A 24213-nucleotide genomic window follows, 5' to 3' on the forward strand; every position below is an offset into this window, starting at 1 on the left:
CAAATGCCCCCAAACATCAATGAACTGAAGCAATTTTGTAAAGAAGAGTGGGCCAAAATTTCCCCAAAAATTATGTAAGGGACTGATAAACTCCTACAGAAAACATTTACTTAAAGTTGTTGCTTTTCTGGCCTGGATTCTGAATCTTGGTTCACTTTTGCGGAAAAAAAAATCATAATATTGAAATCTGTTGCGTTTTCTGTTGTCACCTGAGGTTGTTTATGTATAGAAGTTGGTGACAACCACAAAATTATCGGCCCTGATTTAAAAAAAAAAAAAGGGAGAAATGGAGGGTGTACTTTTATCCCATTACTGTATGTATACATCCACTATATATGGCCAAAAGTTTGTGAACACCTGCCTATCACAACCGTTGTGTGAGCAGTGCCACAAAGTTTGAAGCACACAATTGTATAGGATGTCTTTGTATGCTGGAGTATTGCAGTTTCCCTTTGCTGGAACTAAGTTGAGCCCAAATCCGTTCCTGCATGACAATGCCCTTGTGCACAAAATTAGGTCTTTTAAAGACCTGGTTTGCCATGGTTGGAGTGGAGGAACACGAGTCGCCTGCACAAATTCCTGGCCTCAACCCCACTGGATACCTTTTGGGATGAACTGGAATACCTGTAATTACACACACACACACACACACACACACTTCCTTTTCCTGTCTTCCTCTGTCTTTCACACGTGCAGCTTTCCTTTGATCTGTCCTTCTACGAATAATTAGCATTTTTTCATAAAAATGCTGTGTACCAAGTTGTAAGAGTTTAAGTTTAAAATATAAAAATAACCAAAATTATCAACAGATTGTGAAGAAATAACCGCTTTGACGTTATGTCAAAGACGTCTATGCGTCTGTGTATTGCGTTGCAGAGATATCTGCCAAAGTTAACATGCTAACCAGCTATCCCAGAGACAGGATGCACTGTACATCTTGCAATGCTGTTTTGTACCTCAAGAGGCGATAGTGAGTCACTGTAGCGTCTTCTCTAAGCCCAAAATAAGGGAAGTCAAGCATGTGATATCACATTATGTGGAAGTCACTGAGGTTTGACCCACTGAAGGGCAGAGTTGGCTTTTGACCAAGAATATACAAAAAAACAACAACAACAACCCTCATCTAAAATGGGAAAGAGCTGTTTGCGATTGACTGACTGACTGTACAAATAGATTCAGAAAGCTTAAAAATACAAGAAGAGTTGCTGCAATTTGCAGAAGCAATTGGAATCTAGGCACCATTTGCAGTTACCGTTTTGTGTCACATGTTGGATTTTTGGAGGGAGAAAGAAAAGAGATCCTACTGGGAGAAAATCGATCGCAGTGCCAAGCAACATTTGGACAAACTAAAGGGACTTTACTTGAATCAGATGTCATTGTTTTATTTGCTGTGAATTCAAGACCAGGTTAGAATCCTTTAGCACACAGGGAAACAACTAGTATGGCTCTGCTGTTTATTGTAATATGCGGTAGGTTGTGAAGCGATAGGGATTTCATGAATTCAACCAAGAAGCAGGACTTTGAAAATGGGTGAAGAAATTAGGAAAGATATTCAAAGTTTGGTCTGTATTCATAACATGATTACTTTGGTATGTACAAATACTGTACACATGTGACTAGCATCATTACAAAACTGGTTCTGCTCTTTTTTTTTTTTTTCCCCCCCTTCCCCCATGATGATTTTTTTTTATAGTGTGAGCAAAGCTCCATACTTAAGAGACTATTGGGCCTTTTCCACTACCCTTTTTCAGCTCACTTCAGCCCAACACGGCTCGCATTTCGACTACCTCAGAGCAGCACGACTGAGCTCACTTCAGCCTTACTCAGCACCCAAAACTCGCACAGTTTTGGAGTGGGGCTGAAATGAGCCGAGCCGAGTGGGGCTAGGGGCGTGAGGAGACACTCCCCTGTGCACTGATTGGTGAGGAGGAGTGTCCTCACATGCCCACACACGCCCCGCGAGCACGCTGGGATCTGTAAACACTGTAAACCCGGAAGAAGAAGAATTACGAAGCCTTATGCGCCTCGCCTCGCCTCATCTATACGCTCTTGCCAGTATCTGTTGGCGTTGTCGGTGACAACAAGCCACAGCACCAAGACCAGCAACACTAACGACTCCATGTCCTCCATGTTTATTGTTTACTATCCAGGTCGTGAGACTACCGCTTAAAAGGTCACTGATGTCACTGTTTGCGCCGCCTAACGACATCACGTGACGTCCACCCACTTTCGCTAACTCCACCCAATGTGTCCACCCACTTCCAGCCAGCACGGTTCAGCGCGGTTGTAGTCGAAATGCAACCCCAACAGCCCCACTCAGCTCGACTCAGCCCAACTCAGCACCGCACGGCTCAGCCCAACTCAGCCGCGTTGGTAGTGGAAAAGCACCATATGGTAAGGCCTTTCCAAAAAAAAAAAAAATTCTGGTTGCCTGCCTGACCCTGCTTAAATATGCCTGACCCTGAAATTTCTGACGTGTTGAAAAAATACAAGCAGTCATTTAAAATTTAAAAAAAAAAAGTTTCATGCATTGCAAATGATGGAAAACGGTTACCGCTGCTCAGAAACAAGTGCGGTTACAGGCGCAGCCACATGATGTACCACATGACTAGTGATAACATGTGGGACTTCAGCGTGATTCTCGTGGAAAACTAACTTGGCAAAATGGTGACAAATGTAACGAAAACGCATGCAATATTTAACGTCCACGTCACCTCCATTAAAATTTTTTCAGTCATAGCCAGTATAAAAACCAATCAAAAAGATATCAGAATTATATCATATTCATCATCCCTCCATGCAAAACTCCAGTCCAATCACACATCAGCATTCGTGTATGCCTGCAATTATACTGTAACTGAAAAAGGTGCTCACATCAGTGCAGACATCCAACTTGAAGAATTGCTGGAAAGGTTTGTACATTGATTCAAGAAAACTGTCATGTAAGTGGCGGTAGACGGAAGTAATCGCTGGAAGAGTGTTTTATTATAAAAACAATAAACAGGCATGCAAGTCCAAAACGTTGGGCATAATCAAAATCGGAAGACTAGCAAGGGTCATTCGATGTACAGAAAGGCTAGTAGAGGCAAAAGGCAAAATGCAAAAGTTAGTCAAAAACCAGAGTAATAACACAACACAAACAGACTTGGTAAGGTCAGACATGAGTGTACTGAGTGGTACTTCACAAAGTCTGTTTTGTGTTTAGCATCCTTATAAGCACGCGCTGATTGCGCTCCAATCCAGACATGTGCATGTAATTTATCCATGAGGCACGCTGCTCGTTGAGAGTGCGACTGTGCAGGACACGAATGATAGTTTGCGGCACGGATGTGACAAAGACGTTATTTTAATGAATATTAAAATGAATCTATTCCATTTCATTTTAAAATGAGACCCAAAACTGACATTTTAATAAACTCAACAAAAATAAAAACTTTACACTCGTTTCAAAGTCAATAATTTGAACATTTTGGAAAATAGGTTTGAAATAACGATTGTATTCAATTATCTTGTCATTAAAGATGCTATAGCATACAGATCATGTTTGTCATGGAATCGGTTCCACCGGAAATGCGACGACAATGTCCATGATCAAAAACTGTGAGTCACAACTTAATGAAATCATGTCAATATCGGGTGTGTCCTCCATGGGCGTTCACAACTGCGATACAACGTCTCCTCATGGATTGGATGATGCGTCTGAACACAGCTTGGGGAATGCGCCGCCATATTTGTACCAACATGGCACCAAGCTCCTGCAAGTTCTGTGGAGGGTTCCAGTGGTTCCTGTGGTGCCAGTTTGATGGAGACGTGTCTGGAGATTACGGATGGTCTGTCGACTGCATCCCATAACCCTCGCAACGTCAGTGACGGATGTTCCCGTATTCAGCATGCCAATGGCACGTTCACGCTGAATGTTTGACAGTCGTGGCATTGCAAATTAACGAATAATTAACCATAAAACCTTGTTTTTCTGAGATGACACTCTACTCTGCTACCATGAGATCAATTGCACGTGTATCAATAGGTCACGTCACTTGTGTCACGTGGAAACGTGATTTTAGCGTGCAGTGCTCTCGCACGTGCTACGTAGGCCCGACCAGGAGAATGAATGTGTGACGTAATGCCCTTGACAATGCATTTAACCATAATCACAACAAGAACTCTTTCAAGAAAAGTTTCTAAACACTATTTGAAAAATGAGTGTCAAGTTTTTATTTTTGCTGAGTATATGTGACCTTAAAATTTATTGAATGATGTTATTTTCTCAGAGTAACTGAATTTGAATATTCTCTCACTTCATGCTCATGCATTCATTGTGGAACTTATAAAGCAGACCATTATGAACTTTTGATGTTGCATTTATATGATAAAACATCAGGCAGTGGTGTATGAACAAAGAAGAAAAACACCTCAAAATGGATTAATATTCATATTTTCAGGCAATCCTGCAATCATGCATACAATTATAAGAAATTTTCATGCATCATAACTCAATTTGATATTTAATAACACCAAATTGTTTATACGTACCAATTTAATATGGCTCTGAAAGGGGGGTAGGATCAAGCCCTCACAGCCCTTGGCATTAAGAACAACAGCAGAGAGTCTCTGATGGGTGCATAGGTGTTGTCTTCTTCTTGAAGACGAGTATAGCATCAATTACCGGACACTGAGCACCCTGAAAACTAAAGAAAACAAAAATAAGCATAGCATGGTTGTAAACAAATACACAATTTTGCAGAGTAATGTTTACAGACTGTGCTCTGAATATACCACACCCTTCGCCACACAGCTGAGGGTGCAAACTTCTACAAGTTCGTCAGATGTGCACCATTAGCCTCTGGGCACACACGTGCATGAATGACACATCTGGATGACCGACAGCAAAGCTTTATAACATACCATGCTAAACCTCTGACGGAGGCACATGGTGAATATAAACGCAGCAGCGAGCATCTGTAGCATAATAGCTTCCTGGGCTGACAGCTCTGCTCGTAACATGAATAATGATTAACAGCTCTGGCCACCACTTACACATTTTACATGCAAGCTGTATGTCCAAGTTGCTGTGGCTGGGCTTTTTTTTTCTTCTTGCTAAAAACTGAGCTAGGCAAGTGATAATGTAAGGGTTATTTTACAATCAGGGTACAAAGTTTGTGTCACAGGGGTCCAAAATTCAAATTGATTCAAACCAGTTTTTAAGTGAAGGACAAGTTAAAGAACAGAGAGGCATGTGTAATAGTTTGTATTATAACAAGATTAAGTGTAGCTTTAAGCAGGGCTGGGAGAAACAAATGAAGTGATTTCTCGGAGAGGACATTTTTTTTTTTTTTTGACGATTCAGAATCCACTACTTCCATAGTGCTTTTAAATATAAGGCTGTAAGCTTTGTGTTAGTTGTCTCTAATATTTATGTCCCAATATCTTGACCACATTTTAGGATGAAAATAATCATTTTAGATATGTTATTTTATATTGAAAAATTAGCTGTCTCGGAGAGGACATTTTTTTGACACAATTACTTACTAATTTGATCAAAATAGTCTGAAAACTTACTGGCATTCAACATTAAAACTTAACTATGTTTCCAATGACATGGGACCAAATATTTGTTTTATGGTATAAAGAATGATGTAAGTGCATCCCTTTTGGAGCTACCTGTGGTCAAAAAAGCACTTTTTCTAAATGACACGAGTAATTTTGCTAAATATGACATATATTGCCATACATCAGTGGCGGCTGGTAGTCTTTCAAACGGGAGGCTGGTCGGTTACAATATTTCCAGATTTTAAAAGAAAAAACACATCAATTTTGCCCATACTCTTGCCTCTGATCTGGCTGATTGTTGGCAGGGTCACAAACTGTGAAATAACAGGTTCTTTTGGCCCATTAGCCTACTGTCCAATATACATAATGGTGGTGTTGGGGGGGTATATTTTAGCATTTTATATTTTAAAATTGTGGCATGTTGTTTAAAAATTGACCTCGGCTGTGTTTTTGTTTAAAAATGTTTTCCAAATTGTAGTGGTGTTTAATTCATATCCAGAAAAACATATATTCCAATATAATATACTCAGCATAAACATTTTAAATAGATTCTATATTTTTGGTCCATCCATGACATATTACTAAAGTAGCCTATTTACTGTTGTTGATGTGGGTCACTTGCTGTTAGCCAATTCACTTTCTCGTACCAGGAGAGCTGAAAGGAACGAGTATTATTCCCTACCTTTTTCACCAAGTCAATTTGAGGCGTTGGTCTACCCTGCTCTTTAATTTTAATTTTTTCCTCGAAAGGAAGACTGGCAAATGGCTTTGCCAAAATTAAATCAGCAATGCTCGGCATCCATGCGCAGCTTTCTTGCTAGCTGACTAGCCCCCTCAAGTTCAGTCACTCAAATAAACGAAATTTCTGGAACTAAGATAGCAAACTTGACAACACTATATTTACACTTTATTTACAATTAAAATATATACAAACTAAAAAAGCTGGTAGAAACCGTATGTAATGAATGAAATCGAAATGTAAGCTGAGCTCTTACAATACACCACAGCACTTGCGAATCCGCATGGGACTGAACTGATGTTGCCAGATACTGCTGACGTTATCCAGCCCAAAATATGTTCAAAACCCGCCAAAATGCACTTAAAACCGCCCAATCTGGCAACACTGTACCGCTGCCTGTCTATAGTTGAAACGAGCTGTCAATCAAAGAAAATATCCGGCCGCTTTCACCAATCACCATTCTCCTCGCGGAAACTGCCATGTCCCTCCCATGTGAGGCTCGGAGTCCGTGGGCGGGCATTTTCGCAGTATTTGTCCAATAACTGTCTTGCATTTTGAGATTGAAAAGCGCAGAGCTCCCAAATGCCGTTGAAGTCCACTGAGGCTGGGAGTCCATGAGACTCCGTGGGCGGGCGTTTTCGCAGTATTTGTCCAATAATCATCTTGCATTTTGAGATTGACAAGCACATAGCTCCCAATCCACTGAGGCTGGGCTGCATCGCGCTGTCACGAGGGGGAAAAACTCACGGACACGTTAGGCGAAATGGGGAAAGTTATAACGGAATGATTTCGCACTGTAGTGGGTTAAGCACATATATTTCTATGATTCTGGATCTGAAATAGCAATGTTATAAGGTTGGCTATAACATAAGCCTAGCGCAATTCATCCTACACGATGTTTGTCATTTTTAGAGGAGGCTGAGCCTCCCTCGTGGTCTTAGAGCAATCGCCCGTGCCATACATTCACCAAAAATAATGTTATCACCAAATTTTTTTTTGCATGGTAAATAGAGCGATCACAGGGCTACAATAAACAACCAAGTTTATTTAGTCAAGCCTTTTGATATTGAAGATAAGTGTTAAATGTGATTTTTAGCTTGCGTACCCTGATTGTAAAACAACCCGTAAACTACATGCTGACGGTACACATGAAGATTACAAAGTAGCAGTGTTATGTTGATGGTCTCTTGGAGTTTCAGTAGTTTGGTTGGATTTTGCATATTCTTGCCCTGCTGTTAGTTAATAGTTGTTGTTTTTTGGGTTTTTTTTTTATCTATATATAACTTATGACTGTAAAGTTCAATTGTATGAACCTAGGATTGAATTGATTAAAAATGGTTGTTATTATTATAATAAAATTATTATGGGGTGGACACCCCAATTTTCTGGTGCAAAACCGTGCCTCCCCTCTACTTGAGTGTGGAGCATGAATTCTCCAGGTGGTGAAACTTGATCTATTAATCTATTGTTTCTTCTTTCTCTGTGTATATTAGTAAATCTTTTTTTATTTAAATAAACATTTTGTTGTCTTCTTGTGGTTATTACTTTATTATTGCAAGAACCTAAACTGTTCAGAAGTAAGCCTTCAGATACCAAGCCTTCAGTTATCCCAGCTCTCAGCTAAAATTGAGGTTTTAATAATTTTGACTGAATTGAAAGTTTGTCATTTTTAATTTCTAATTAAAATTCTAAACTTAAAATGAGATCTTCTATTCGATGGATTACCTAATAAGAACCATTTAATAAAATTACTTTTTGAGACTGATTTAATTAAATCTCATCTCATTATCTCTAGCCGCTTTATCCTGTTCTACAGGGTCGCAGGCAAGCTGGAGCCTATCCCAGCTGACTACGGGCGAAAGGCGGGGTACACCCTGGACAAGTCGCCAGGTCATCACAGGGCTGACACATAGACACAGACAACCAATCACACTCACATTCACACCTACGCTCAATTTAGAGTCACCAGTTAACCTAACCTGCATGTCTTTGGACTGTGGGGGAAACCGGAGCACCCAGAGGAAACCCACGTGGACACGGGGAGAACATGCAAACTCCGCACAGAAAGGCCCTCGCCGGCCATGGGGCTCAAACCCAGACCTCCTTGCTGTGAGGCGACAGCGTTAACCACTACACCACCGTGCTGCCCCGATTTAATTAAATAATAATTAAAAAAAAAAAAGTGAAGCACAGGTTGCTGGTATGGACCTTGTATTTCTTATGCTTCTTGTATTAACAGATCCATTTCCCATACTAGGTGTTATGGCCAAAAGTATGTGGACACTTGCCCATCATACCCATACATGCATTTTGGTGAATATGGTTCACCCTGGTTCAATATGGAACATCCCTTTGCAAAGTTGGTCCACCCTTTGCTGTGATAACAGCCTCTACTTCTTTTGAAAGCCTTATCACTAGATGTGGAAATCTGGCTGTGGGAGTTTCCATTTCGGCTACAAGAGCATTAGTGAAGTTTGGCCACTCAAGTTCTTGCACACCAACCATGGCAAACTCTGTCTTTATTGGGCTCACTTTGCAAATGTAGGCTTTGACCTGGAACAGGTTTAGGTTAGGCCCAAATTCTAGTGATGAGAAATCTTAAAGCTATAGCATACAAAGACCTTATAGTCAGTTGTGTGCTTTCAATTTTGTGGCAACAGTTTAGGGGAGGACTGTATATATGGGCGTGATGATCAGATGTCTATATACCACATACTTTTGGCCATGTAATGTATCATATCAATCCTTTCTGGTTTGCTTGTTTTCTTTTTAATTGGAGGGATTTTTAAAAAAAGAGAGAATTTTGCAGTGAAAGATGTTCTGGCGGTGCCCCAATATTCATGTGTAATAATTCAGTTTAGAGTATGGTTTTTAATTGATGTATCATAGATGAGCTCATGAAATGCACATTATATGACCAAAAATTTGTAGACCACCTGATGATAATAGTCATATACCATATGCTTGTTGAACATCCCATTCTAGATTTAGTCCCTCTTAGCCGTTCTAATAACCTCCACTCTTCTGGGAACACTTTCCACTACATTTGGGAGTATGTCTGTGGGGCTTTGCCCATCGAGCTACAAGAGCATTAGTGTTAGGTGAGAAGGCCTGGTGCCCTCTCTGTGTACCAATTCATCCCAAAAGTGTTCAGTGGCATTGAGGTCAGGGTTTTGTGTAGGCCGCTTGAGTTCTTCCACTCATACCTTGGCAAACCATGTGTTTATGGACCTAGGTTTCTCCACAGGGGCATTATCGTGCTGGAACAGGTTTATGCTTGGCCCCTTAATTTCAGTGAAGAGAAATTGTAATGCTGCAGCATACTAAGACATTATATGCAATTGTGTGCTTTCAGCCTTTTGGCAACAGCTTTAGTTAGGGCCACATAAGGGTGTGGTGATGAGGTGTCCATAAACTGTGTTGTATGCATTTTCAAGGCTCAGCTCACGGTCACTGTATTTAAAACCTTGTGACAAATCATCTGATTTGAGAATTTAACAGCACTGTAGTATATTATTGACTAAGTATTTTAACATGGCATATTTGACCATTACATGTATACTGTGTATTAGTAATAACTTCTCTCTGAAGTAATCACCAATGCACTATCAATGTAGTAAGATAATATAGCCTACACTATATCTTGAAACTTAAAAGGGGGGCATTTTATTCAGCAAATAGATTTTTTTTTTTCCTGGCAGCCAGTATTGTTTGCTGTTATTTTATTCTATTTTTGTACAAAACAACAAAATAAGAGGTGGAAGACAACAGACAGTGAAGACATAGGCTATTTGTAGATTTTATGCATTTCAGTGCTGTGATAAAAACATTGCTCTGAGCTACCAGTAAGGTGCCCTTGAGGAAGACGGAGGTACCATGTGACATCACATGCTTTCATGTGATGCAGTTACCACACAGATTTGGATAGCATCCATTTACATTTCCCAATTAATGGAATTTGAAATGCAGCACAGAAAATTCATTACTAAAGCATGGAAGTATGAGTAGCGACTATTTGCTGTGGTTATGATGGATATGGGTGGGCGTTTAAACATTTGAACAATGATTGATTATGCACTTCAGATCTTCACTTCCAACATACTGGTAGAAGGGAGGTGAGTCAGGAAAATGTCTTTTTGTTTTTGGGATTTGAATATCATATTTAGAGTGTGTCTTTAAATGCTGGCTTTAAGTGTAGATGTTGGAGGTTATATGGAGATTATCGTTTCGTAATTATGATCACATTTATACATATGGTACATTTCACATCTGTATTTAAAACCGGCATCTACTCTTGCATCAAACACGTTGTGTGTGTCAATTTAGGAAATCAGGGCAGTCCTTAAGGATACACCAGCATTTTTTTTAAATATTGTTTGCTGTGTCCTCTCCTCTTGTATCTACTGCTTTTCATATGATTTAAGAGGAGTTAATCAGGACTAATATCTTCCTTTGTCATAATCCAAATCCAATGACATTTTTCAAAACTGTATCAAAAGAGAATGTGGAGTGAGTCACAGTGAAAAGGTTGGAAATAATGTATCAAGCCTGATCAGGAGGATGGAATAACAGGCTAAAGTGAGCCTCTTGGTGTCGGTGTCAGATGACTGGAGCAGGCTAGGTCCTGTGTCCTCTTTAAATGTACTGTATTGCATAACAGCTAGTCCCTCGGCAGTTCAGCCATTACACACACAATTCCAGATTAAGGTTAAGAATATCAGTTGTCTGTAGAGTACAGGAATTAAATAGAAGCACAGTTTATTCTGTCTTCTATTAATTTTATAGTTCCCTTATATGTATATGTTCAACAAACAATTGTGCTTTTGAAAGTAAAAAAAAATTGTTGATAATTATAGGACTGTGTAGTATGAAAAAAATAGTGTATTGCAACTGTCACACACAACTGTGATGAGTCATGCACGATAGAGACGTGTCATGAGTTAAATACTTGCCTCCAATAATCTAAGCAGAAAATAATTTGCGGGTGTGTGTGGGTAGCTAGCTACATACAATATGTATATATGCACTGTATGTATCTATGTACCATGCCTTGCAAAAATATTCAACTCCCATTCTGGACTACAAATGACACCTAAACAGATTGTTCTAAAATTTTATTGCAAACCAATATACTTTTAAAGATCTTTGAAGGAAAAAAATAAACAAAAATGCTTTTTTGTACAAGTATTCAGTTAAGCAGTATCACATGAAAGGAAATGCTGTTGTACTGAATATCAGCACAGTTGTGATTCGGTTGCCATATGGCCCTTTTCCACTACCCTTTTTCAGCTCACTTCAGCCTGACACGGCTCGCGTTTCGACTACCTCAGAGCAGCACGACTCAGCTCGCTTCAGCCCTACTCAGCACCCAAAACTCGCACGGTTTTGGAGTGGGGCTGAAGTGAGCCAAACTGAGCCGAGTGGGGCTAGGGGCGTGAGGAGAGACTCCCCTGTGCACTGATTGGTGAGGAGGAGTGTCCTCACACGCCCCGCGAGCACGCTGGGATCTGTAAACACCGTAAACCCGGAAGAAGAATTACGAGAATTTCTGAAGCCTTATGCACCTCGCCTCATCTATACGCTCTTGCCAGTATCTGTTGGCGTTGTCGGTGACAACAAGCCACAGCACCAAGACCAGCAACACTAACGACTCCATGTCCTCCATGTTTATTGTTTACTATCCGGGTCGTGAGACTATCGCTTAAAAGCTCACTGATGTCACTGTTTGCGCCACCTAACTACATCACGTGACGTCCACCCACTTTCACTAACTCCACCCAATGTGTCCACCCACTTCCAGCCAGCACAGTTCAGCGCGGTTGTAGTCGAAATGCAACTCCAACAGCCCCACTCAGCTCGACTCAGCTGCATTGGTAGTGGAAAAGCGGCAATAGCTAATCATAGCTGTGCTGATATTCAGTACAGCAGCACAACCTCGAGCTTGATTATATTATAACATGAGTCTGAGTTTCCTGTGAAGCAATTCCTGTTTTTGAATTGTTTGCTGCAAGTCATTTTTCTTTCGGTGTCAGTGTTTAATCTACAATCTTCTCCATAAATAATTTTCCATTGTCATTTTTTATTTTTATTGTATTTTCACTTCCACGTTTTCATTTTTTTGGAGAACGCCAAAGACCGCAAATTTTTTTCCTTCCCGTGCAGACAGAAATCAGAGGCCATCCACATCGGATCTGCCTTAATATCAACAAATCTTCAATTAAGGTATGTAAACCATTTATCATGGCACACAGTCAGCTTGTTCAGTGTGTTGAGTGCAGGATATTTAGTCGTTCTTCCACCATCATTAATAAGAGCTTTATTTGTGATTAAGTGTATATTAGCAAACTCTGACAGAGAAAATTGCAACTTGAGAGGTGTGCATCCAGACTCTAGAGAGGGTTAGTGAGAACGAGAGCAGTGTAGTTTCTGTAGGAGAAAGTCTGGATGCCATAGGTGGAGTTAGTAGGGATGATGATTTTCCGTTTCAGGAAATTGCCAATTCTGTTTTTTTCCCCGTTTTCTGGAATAAGAGAGAGGAAAAAGTTTCCATGTACAGTTTTGAAGTTCTGAAATCCATAAAAACACAGCTTGAGCAATACATTTTTTTTAATTAAATTTATATGTAATTTTAGGCTTTCATGTTCAAATCGAGTGAGAGAGAGAAAAGTTGAAGAAATGTATGGTATCACCTCCACTGAAAGACATCAGAATGAAAGAAGACAACATGTCAGAGTCTGACATTAACTTTTTAATCTGCTTGTCCAGTCGGACAAGCAGCAAAGTTTTTCACTTGTCCTGACTGTAACCTTTTTATTACTATGTAATGACTAGTTCAGTGAAAGGAAAGTGTTTTAAGAAAGTTTATCAAAAAGCAGGTATAGTTATGATAATTATGGTTTAATGATTTATAATTTTTCATTAAAACTCAACCCTCGACCCCAGTCAGCTGTCCAATTATAGACCAATATCAAACCTCCCCTTTATCTCCAAGATCCTAAAAAATGATGTGGCACAGCAGTTATGCTCATAGTTACATAGGAATAACATCCATGAAATGGATCAATCAGGATTTAGACTGCATCATAGCACAGAGACCGCACTGGTTAAAGTAGTAAACGACCTACTGTTGGCATCTGATCAGGGCTGTATCTCCGTGCTTGTATTGCTTGACCTTGATGCAGCCTTTGACACTACTGATCAAACCATTCTCCTTGATAGACTAGAAAATGTTGTGGGAGTCAAGGGAACAGCTATCTCCTGGCTCAGGTCTTATTTAACTGATTTGCTATCAGTTTGTTGATATAAATGATTATTTTTCTATGCATACTAAGGTAAAGTTTGGTGTTCCACAAGGTTCTGTTTTAGGCCCACTGTTTTTTAAATTTATATATGTATGTTACCTCTGGGTAATATGATTCATAAGCATGATATTAGCTTCCAATGTTATGCTGATGACACACAGTTGTATGTTTCTGCAAAGGCAAATGAGACACCAGCTTAATAAAATTGAGGAATGTGGAAAGGACATTAGACACTGGGTGCTTGGTAACTTCTTTCTACTTTAACTCCTTACATGAGGGAAGTATTTGTACTAGGACCACATGCAGCTAGAACTAGGTATTCTGATTACATCGTAACTCTGGATGGCCTTTCTGTTTCTTCACATACGTACAGCAGTAAAAGACCTCGGGGTGATCATTGACTCCAGTATTTCATTTGAACCTCATGTTGATAATGTTATGAGGGTAGCTTCTCAGAAATATTGTGAAGAAAAGAAATATGTCACTGATGCAGAAAAACTCATTCATGCCTTTGTTACCTCTGGATTGGGTTATTGTAATGCCTTTCTGTCTGAATGTTCCGATAAGTGCATAAACAAGCTCTAGTTAGTTCAAAATGCAGAAGCAGGAGTCCTTACTAGAACTAGAAGAAATGACCACATCGTCTTTATCTGTGTTGCATTGGCTTCCAGTCAAATTGCGCATTAATTATAAAATACTACTATTGACCTATAAAGCACTGAATGGTCTTGTGTCTCAGTACCTGAGCGAACTTCTGGTCCTTTATGACCTGCCACGCCTACTTTGATCAAAAGGTGCAGGCTATCTGTTGGTACCTCATATAGTGAAGGCTACATCAGTTGGCAGAACCTTTTCTATAACAAGGGAAGTTCACTGGTTTAACTGCGTTTTGGAATTTTCAAAATTCTTCCAGAAATAAGGAAATAAATTTCTGGGCTTCTATTGTTTCTGTGGATTAACGTGTAATATATAAAACAATACACAAGTCTCCACACGTCTTCTTTTGACCCTGTTATACTGAGTTTGACACTGAATTCTTTGTAAATTGCTTGAAAATTAATCTGTACCAATGAAAAGTCTCACCTGTGGGTTATTTATTTATTTATTTATTTATTTATTTATTTTGTATGCCAAATCTAATAACATGCACAGTTTTTTACATACAATTATTTCTTGTTCAAATATGCAAATTAAGTGGAAACCATGGAAATGAAATGTATAAATATTGATTTGAACTTAACAGAAAATTAGACATTTCTGATATGAGAGAAAATGACTCATTCCATGTAATACAGTTATCTAGCTCCTACACATGAGCTGAACAAATGGATTCGCACATCATGGCAGCCATTTTGAATAATTAAGTAAAGCATCTTGAAAGTCAGTTTATTTGTGTGGTGCTTTTAAGAGCATTGTTGCAAAGCAGCTTTACAGAAAACTAAAAACTTTAAACATATGAGCTAATTTTATCCCTTAAATTTATTTATCCATGATGAGCAAGCCTGCGGCGATGATGGCAAGCAAAATCTCTCTAAGACGACATGAGGAAGAAACCTTGAGAGGAGCCAGACTCAAAAGGGAACTCATCCTCATCTGGGTGATAACAAATAGCTTCTATAACTATGTCCTATATAGTTATAGAAGAAATGACCACATTGTCCTTATCTGTGTTGCATTGGCTCCCAGTCAAATTGTGCATTAATTATAAAATACTACTATTGACCTATAAAGCACTGAATGGTGTGTCTCAGTACCTGAGCAAACTAAAGCTGTGTAACAAGGAAATTCATTATAGTCTCATTATAGAACGATATAATGAGACTCCAGCCAGATGTAGGGCATCAGGATGGATCAGGCAGGTCCGAACTTCATTTTTTCAATTTGTAACTTCATATATTATGTAGCACATCTATGAAGAGCTTGGAATGAGTGTTTGTATTAATAAAACCCTCTAACTCAGTCCCTGCATATCAGAGAACACTTACTACCCCACCTTTTTTTCTGATTTGAGGTATGTTGAAATTAAAACTGTAAACAATGGTTTGTCAATAACATTTGGCCTGTATTGCACTCAAAACAATATAACAACACACTTGGTGTTTTAGCTTATGATTTTTTTTTTCCCAAAATAAACACAGTTTGATCCTTACGACACATTTAAAAAAAAAAAGTTGGGATGTTAAAGCATTTATCACTTTATAATGTTGCCATTCCTTCCCCAACACTTAAAATATGTTTAGGAACTGAAAACACCAAGAAATGAAGTATTTCAGGGGTTAGTTTGTCCCATTCTTCCTGCAAACAGGTCTCAAGTTGTACAAAGTTACAGGGTTGTAATTGTCATATTTTTCTTTTCAAAATTTGCCCCACATTCTCTATTGGGGACAGAAGGGACAGGCAGGGGCGCAGTTGGGACCCTTGGGGGGGGTGCCCCCCCAAAGTCATGGGGACGTCAATCCGTCCCCCCCACTTTTACAGGGCAAAAAAACCTTAAACCACGTCTTGTGTTGTTGTTCAGGGCAGAGAGGGTAAAAGCGGAGCAAGAGGTGCAAATGTTCGTTACGTTTCGTGTTTTTTTGCAAGGGGATCCCCTTATATGCAGACCAGAGTCGAGCTCTCACTCTCTGACATGGTATGTCAAATTAATTAGGCATCAACCGTCTCTGGTTCAGGGGTCCTGAAGGAGCTGCCTCATTGGCGCCTGTGACAGTGATGGCAGTAACCATAGTGACCACTAATCTATCTGACTGACTGACTGACTGACTTTAATGATTATGCCTATTCTCAGTAGTAGCCTAACAACTGCGTGTGAACTATGAAGCCAACGAAAAAACAAAAAGCTATTACATTATTTTTTCAAAAACCAAATCATGTAAGTAGGCTATCCAATCCCTTACATGTTGTCTGTTGACTGTATACGGTTCCCATGTGTCAGAGCCATGTTCGTTTGCAATGGGGAGCAGCTAACAGGCTATGGTAATGTAAAATGATCTTCTTTAAGCCTAGGTCACAACCGGACGTACGATTTTTTTGGCCGTGCGATTTTTGCCGTTTCCCAAATCGCTGCGTTTTTTTTTGTTCATGGAGAAAGACGCACGTTGGCCGCAAGTTTGTCTTGCAACCTGAAAAAAACGTAAGCGCCCGTAGAGTTTGTTTGACATGACAAAGAACCTCTGCGGCCGGTCTGCGGCCAGTCTACGGCTCGAAAATCAGCACGTCACACGCGCGCCCTCCATGCGTTTCTTGCGGTTTTTGCACGTAGACCGGCCGTAGGAGCACGTATGGCCGGTTGTGACCGAGGCTTTAGTGTATGTGTATCCATATTATCCTAATGTTAAAATTAGTTGTCAATGTCAGTGTGTTAAGGCAGGTTTCACGCAGATTAATTTAGCTCTTCCTGACATAATTCCAGCAAGTGATGCGCCGATTCGTTAGTCAACGTTGCTGGAAAGTGAGGAAAAGAATGCGAAGAGACATTCAGGGCTGCTGCCTGGCTGCTGCTCCCACACGCAACAGGCAGGCAGTAAAGTTAGGGTGCAGAACTGAGGCAGAACGCAGTTTTAGTGGGTTACGGAGATTGAAAACATGGTTGCGGTCAACCATGAGCCAAAAAAGACTGAATGGAGTTGCGGTGTGTCATACTCACCAGGAGAGGCTGGACAATTTGAACAGACAAGAAATTGCCCAGCAGTATGTTCAGGGAAATGAAAGGAGAAGAGAGGTTTTTGGGTCCTTTACATAAGCTAATCTGCTTCTGGACAGTAAATTTGTTGTAAAGTTTGCACTGGAGGGAATTAATTTAAAACTGTCATGTAGACTACTTTTTTAGGCTACTATATTTTATGTAAAAGTGCTGTTAAAGTGTTTGCAAGGCACACTAAGTGGGAAACAAATTTCAATTTTATTTTTTTTTTGTTCATAGGGCTTTTTCTGTTTTCTCAAAGAATTAGTATGGTGAAATGTTTAAAACATATTTTGCAGAAGGCATGAGGTTTTGGGTGGTAATTGATTGGCACACTAGACAAATGAAATATCTATCATGTATGGGTAGTGTTGATCAGGTAAGCCTTTGACAATCATTGTTGCACCATAGTTTCAAATAAGTATCTAATTTTTATTGTTTTTATTGCAAACCACTGGCCCAAATAACACAAAATAACTAATCGAGCACCAGTTAAGGTTAAAGTAATTAAATACTAGGCCTAAGTTAAAGTAATTAAGTACTAGCCTAATTGAGGTACAGTTGAAATGCTGACAGCTTGGTCCCCCCCCAGTTCTAAAATCCTATCTGCGCCCCTGGGGACAGGCACTTTCTTCATCCACAGCAGTGCCTTTTGTAATGTGTGCAGAATGTGGTTTTGCCTTGAAATATCCCTGGAAAAGATGTTGTCTTGAAGGTAGCATATGTTTCTCTAACATCTCAATGTACTTTTCTGAATTGATATTCATCCCAGATGCCTCTAAGCCCAGAGAAATCAATGGCACATCTACACACCGTTAACATAAGGCTTCCTTTTTGCACAGTAAAGTTTTAATTTGCATTTTTGGTTGTAACTCCATATTGTAGTGCTTGAGAAAGGTTTGCCAAAATAATCAAGAGCCCATGTGGTTCTATCAGCTATAGTTGAATGACAGTTCTTGATTGTCTGAGGGATTGGAGATCACAGGTATTCAGCTTATGCTTGCTTGTTTGCCCTTTACACAACGAAATTCCTCCAGATTCCTTGAATCATTTAATGATGTGCACCATAGAGGGTGAAAAATCCAATCCCTTCCTATCTTTCTTTGAGGAACATTGTTTTTTAAACATTTAAATAATTTTCTCATGCAGTTATTGACAAACTGGAGATCCTCAGCCCGTCTTTGCTCCTCAAGGATTAGGCCTTTCCTGGATACTGATTTTGTACCAAATAATGATTATAGTCACCTCTTGACATCACCTGTTTCAATTCATATTGTCATTTAAGTGTTTTACCTCATTACAAGCCCTAAATTGCCCATGTCCCAACTTTTTTTTTTGGAATGTGTTGCTGTCCTCAAATGCAGTAATGAATGCATATTAACAAATGAAACGAAGTTGACCAGATAAAACATGAACTATCTGGGGTTCCTACTGTCTGCAGTGAAATACAAATCAAAGTAAATTTAGAAATCACTGCTTTCTTTTTTTTATTTGCATTTTCCATATAATTCCAACTTTTTCTGAGTTGGAGTTGTATATTATCATATTCTATACTGTACACCATCTGGCCAAAAAAGTCACCATTTGGATTTAAATAAGCAAATACTTAAGAGCCTTTGATTGGATAATTACTGCAATGATTAATGTTTCGTCTGGCAACATTTCTTTTAACCCTAACTGATGCCAAGAGTAGCTCCTCATTTCTTAAACCACCATGTCAGATGAAGTATCCTGTGGTCGTGGAAAAGATGTTCCTGTGTTTCAGAAGGGTCAGATTATTGGCCTGCATCACAATAACAAAGAGATTGCGGAAATTACTGGAATTGGGGTAAGAACTGTCAAACGCATTATTAGAACCTTGAAAGAGAGTGGTTAACTGTCAACTTCGTAGAAAACATGTTCAGAAAAAAATCTTGACTGATCATGATCAGAGATCACTCAAACGCTTGGGGAAGTCAAATGGTCAAACAATCAACAGTAGATCTCACAGCTATGTTTAATAGTGAAAGTAAGAGCATTCCCCCCCCCCCCCCCCCCCCACACACACACACACAATCTGACAAGAACACACAGGATTGGGACTAAAGTGCTGTGGCCATGAGAAACCACTTATTTGTGAGGGTAATCAGAAGAAAATTTTTCAATTTGATGGAGAGCATAAAGATTAGACTCTGGAGCAAAGCCAAAAGGTCCTGTGGTCTGCTGAGTCCAGATTTCCCCATTCCAGGGTGATGGGTGTATCAGGATAAGAAGGGAAGCACCTGAAGTGATGCACCTATTGTGCATAGTGGCCATTATACAAGCCTTTGGAGGCAGTGTTGTGATTTGGGGTTGCTTCAGTTGTTCAGGTCTAGGCTTAGCAATGTTATGTGGCAATAAAATGAAGTCAGCTGACTACCTGAATGTACTGAATGACCAGGTTATCCCATCAATACATTTTTTTTTCCTCCCTCATGGCACAGGCATATTCCAGGACTATTATGCCAGGACTCGTCGGGCTCCAATTGTGAAGGAGTCGTTCAGGGAGCCTGAGGAGTTATTTTCACAGATGAATTGACCATCATGGAGTCCTGACCTAAACTCCATTGAAAATCTTTGGGATGTGCTGGAGAAGACTTTACAGAGTGGTTTGACTCTTCCGTCATCAATACAAGAACTCTGTGGAAAATTAACTCTGGACCGAAATAAACGTTGTGACATTGCATAAGGTTGTTGCCTTTGACAGAAAAGAAATAAAAGAAATTGTTTTTATTATTATTTTTTTAATATGTGTGGACGATACTGAATGTGCAGAGTTTGATGGAAGGTCTTTTTTGATTGGCTGCCATGTTTTGTGAAAATGGTATATAGCATGGCAGAGCCATTCTAAATCAAGAAAGGGTGGTCCTGAAACATTTTTAGCAGCCCACTGTAGTGTATCGGTGTGTATACAGTTGTGGTCAGAAGTTTACATACAGTGACATGAATGTCATGGCAATATTTGGGCTTTCAGTAATTTCTTTAAACTGGTCTTTTTCTCTGGCAGAATAACATGCGTCTTTAATTAAAAAATGCACTAGAATTTGGTGCACAAGTTTTAATTTTCTTTGGGTTTTTTTGAAATCAACACAGGGTCAAAATTATACATACAGGGTCAAAAATTTACATATGCCCACTTAGATTATTAATTCAGAAGTGCTGAGACTTCCAAAATGTCTTTTATCTTGCCAAGGCCGAGGTCTCTTAACTTCCTGTTAGAGATCATTGGTTGACTACAGCTAGTAGCTTCTCTATGCCTTCATAAAAAGGGTTTGTTTACAGCACTTGTTGGATTGACCAACACCCAATACAATGGGAAAGTCCAAGGAGCTTAGTGCAGATCTGAGAAAGAGGGATCGCAGATGTACACAACTCCGGAATGTCTCTTGGAGCCATTTCTAAACAACTGCAAATTCCAAGATCAGTTCAAACAATTGTTTGCAAGTTATTGTGAGGTGTAGTCACTTTGCCAAGCCACTTTGCTTCAAGAAAACCTAAACTGCCACCCTCAGCTGAAAGGAAATTTGTTTGGATGGTCAGGAACAACCTGGGAACCACCATGGCACACATGGATCACTGTCTACAGTTCAGGGAGTTTTACATCACCAAGGACTAAGAGGCTGCTACCCAAGAAATAACCCCCGCTCCAAAATTGACACCTTCAAGCTTAACTAAAGTTTGAAGCTGACCACACGGACAAAGAAAAAAAGCCTTCTGGAGGATAGCTGTATGGTCAGATGACAAAGATTGAGTTGTTTGGCCACCATGTACAGAGGGACACTGTACCAGCTGGTGGTGGTGGTGGGATCATCATGCTCTGGGGCTGTTTTGCTGCCAGTGGAACTGATTCATTGCACAAAGTGGATGGAATAATGAAGGAGGACTACCTCAGAATTCTTCAGCATAAACCATCAGAAACTTGAACATGACTTGGGACTTACAACAGGACAATGAACCCAAACACACATCAGAGCTGGTTGTGGAGGATAAAGTAGGCTAACATTTAAACTTAAAACAAGTCCTGACTTCAACCCTATTGAAAATATATGGACCATGCTTATAAGTCGAGTCCATGCCAAGAAAAAAAAATTTAATTTAATTCTACCATGAAGAGTCGTGAAATATCCAACCATAATTCTGCCAGAAGCTTGTTCATGGTCAACAAAAACCATGATTTGATCAAGGTGAATCTTGCGAAGAGACATTTTACCCAAATATTAGGTGTGCTGTATGTATAATTTTGACCCTGTGTTGAGTTCAGAAAACCCAAAGAAAATTAAAACTTGTGCACCAAATTCTAGTGTTTTTTTTTAAGTAAAGGTGTATGCTGTACATTCTGCCACAGAAAAAGAACAGTTCAAATAAATGACTGAAAGCCCAAATATTGCCATGACATTCATATCCAAGATGACGTTCATATCACTGTATGTAAACTTCTGACCACTACTGCACACACACATCCAAATGGAATATTGCACAAGTAGTGATGTTACTACCGTAGAAACTGTTTTGAATTAGGACATGGATTTTTGTTTGCCAAACATAGACAAGCAGAGTGATGCACACAGTGAAATGTCCAAGTGCTATTATACTAAATATTGGTGATCTTGGAATGTCACTCTACCAATTAAATTAGTGGAATGGAACTAACAATTGTATCACAGTCCATAAAACTCCTGTTCCAAAACTTTTGTGACTCATCTCTGTATTTCTTTGTGAATTCCAATCTGGCCTTCCGAATCTTACTACTGATGAGTGGGTTGCATCTTGTGATGTGGCGCCTCTGTTTCTGCTCCAGAAGTCTTCTTGGAAGTTGGTACTGTGATACCTTCATCCCTGGCCTGTGGAGATCATTATCACTGAGTTTTGTGGGTGTGAGGTATTTTAAGTTTTCTTCACAGCTTGCACAATGTTTGTCATCAGCTACTGTTGTTTTCCTAGGCTGACTTGTTTGATGTGTGGTTGTTAGTCCACCTGTGGTTTCTTTCTTTTGCAAGAGATTCAGAATTATTGTATTGGCTATGCCCCAAGCTTGTGCAAAGACTCTGATTTTTCCTTTTTTTTCTCAGCTTTAAGGTGTCTTTTCCTCCATATACAGCTCTCTGGTCTTCATGTGAGTTTATCCTTTTTAACAGCAAATACAGTCTTCACAGGCAAAACCCAGGGTTCAAACCAGTTGTTGACTTTCAGAGCTATTAATTTTTCAGTCAGTCTAACAATCAATAATACCCCGGTAACAAGAAACACTGTCACTCACATGTTCCAATATTGTTATTTCACTTCAAAACAAGTTGTATGTCTGTCTGGACTGACCACTGCATATCCTGTATATATCTGCCATCCACAAAGAACACTGTCACTTTGCATTCGGGGTTTACAGGATAAGCCAGGTTGCAAATTCAAATAAACTAGCTAGCTAGCTAACTAATTAATTAATTGAAAGTTGTTACAATGCACATGTAAGATATTTTTAAAAATATTAAATAGCTCAAGGGGAATTTAATGATATCACATAAATATTACCTAAAGTAAACTGATGATCTGTCCACCAAAATAGTTAAATAGGTATCTTGTAACAATACTGCAATGACACGCTACTTAATGCACTGTTAGTCTTGGTTTTAGCTCAAAGGGGAAAATTAGTTCATTTTAAATCTTGGGCATGATCACATGGGGACAAACACGACCAGGAAGGGTCCTAGCCCAACACAACATTTAACCAAGAACAGGGAAATGAACATACATAGAAACGTACTAATCTTAACCAGGTCTTCAGCAATTTCCCAGGCATTTGTGAGCCACCACAGGACCTTACCAAAAACAGCAGAAATAAATTGAAAACTAAATTCCTCCGGATACAAGTAGTGAGCTGACCGCACCTTCACAACCTTATCTGAGACTTGGGACTTGGATGAGGTCGAGTCTACATTGTCAAGTTCGTGTAATGAGCGTGTTGGACTTAGGGTTTGTGGAATCTTTTTCTCTGTCGGCAGCTTTTGTAGGGTTAGGTGTTGATTTGGTTTTCCGTATTTCCGTTGTGCTTGGAACTTTCTGATCTGGTTCTGAAGGACCCATTTGAGAGTGGTCTCCTGTGTGCCTCAGTTAGTTTTGATTCTGTTGGCTACAGGTGATGGTTTGTACATAATCACATAGTCTCCTGACAGGGGGAGAAGTCTGTTGATGCACGTATTTTGTTGCCAGTAAAATCACATGGCTACAGAAAATTTCTAATTAGACTTTTTAGAATTAGAAGCCTTTATTTTTCAGAATGAAATTAATTGTTGGAAAGACATTTCAAGTTCTGCAGGCAGGTAGCCTCCTCAGACTATTCCATTCTGTCCTATCTTGCGCAGTTCTCATCCAGGAGGTGCCACACTTTTCTTTTATGTCCTCTTGCCATCTCATTCTCAGTCTTCCTTTCCCTCTTCTGCCCTCTTTTTGGGTGTCCATTCTATTGTTTTTTTTTTTGTTTTGTTTTTTGGCCCATTTGGTATTCTCCATTCTGGTTAGATGTCCTGCCCACTGTCCCTTCATAATTTGTGCCCTGTCTACAATGGCTTTTAACCATCTGGGGTCTGTGTTTTCTGGCACTCTAATGATTTTGGCATGCTCTGATTTTTGTTGTCAGTTTCAACAAATCTAAGCAGTATATTCAAAGTCACATGACTTTTTTTGTATTCAGCACAAGTTCAGCTACAATACTACATCCATGTAGTATGTATGTCATAATTGTATTAAAAAAAACATAAATGAAAATGTTGTAAAAAGCAGTTTTAGAACTGTGTTGGAATGTGTGAAAAAACATTCTTACCCATTGTGACTATCCGTTTTCAACACTTGAGGTGATTCTGTTCAGTCTTAGGAATGTATCAAGCATAAAAACTTTTTAAATCTGCTCCACTGATTTTGACAATTAACTGGCC

The 24213-nt window shown here is 39.5% G+C and overlaps 1 protein-coding gene across 5 annotated transcripts in view; it reads left to right on the top strand.

Moving 5' to 3' along the window:
- The window catches only part of lyst (lysosomal trafficking regulator), a 273203-nt gene that overhangs the window by 19754 nt on the left and 229236 nt on the right, over nucleotides 1–24213 (top strand). The window contains exon 2 of one of the 5 annotated variants that reach the window (XM_060925487.1): nucleotides 12452–12511. The exons of the other annotated variants lie outside the window; for them this stretch is intronic. The gene's annotated coding sequence lies outside the window, so the exon portion shown is untranslated. The remainder of the gene's footprint in view (nucleotides 1–12451; nucleotides 12512–24213) is intronic. 5 annotated transcript variants of the gene reach the window in all.

The sequence above is a fragment of the Neoarius graeffei genome, chromosome 7 (assembly GCF_027579695.1).
Source record: "Neoarius graeffei isolate fNeoGra1 chromosome 7, fNeoGra1.pri, whole genome shotgun sequence".
NCBI lineage: Eukaryota > Metazoa > Chordata > Actinopteri > Siluriformes > Ariidae > Neoarius > Neoarius graeffei.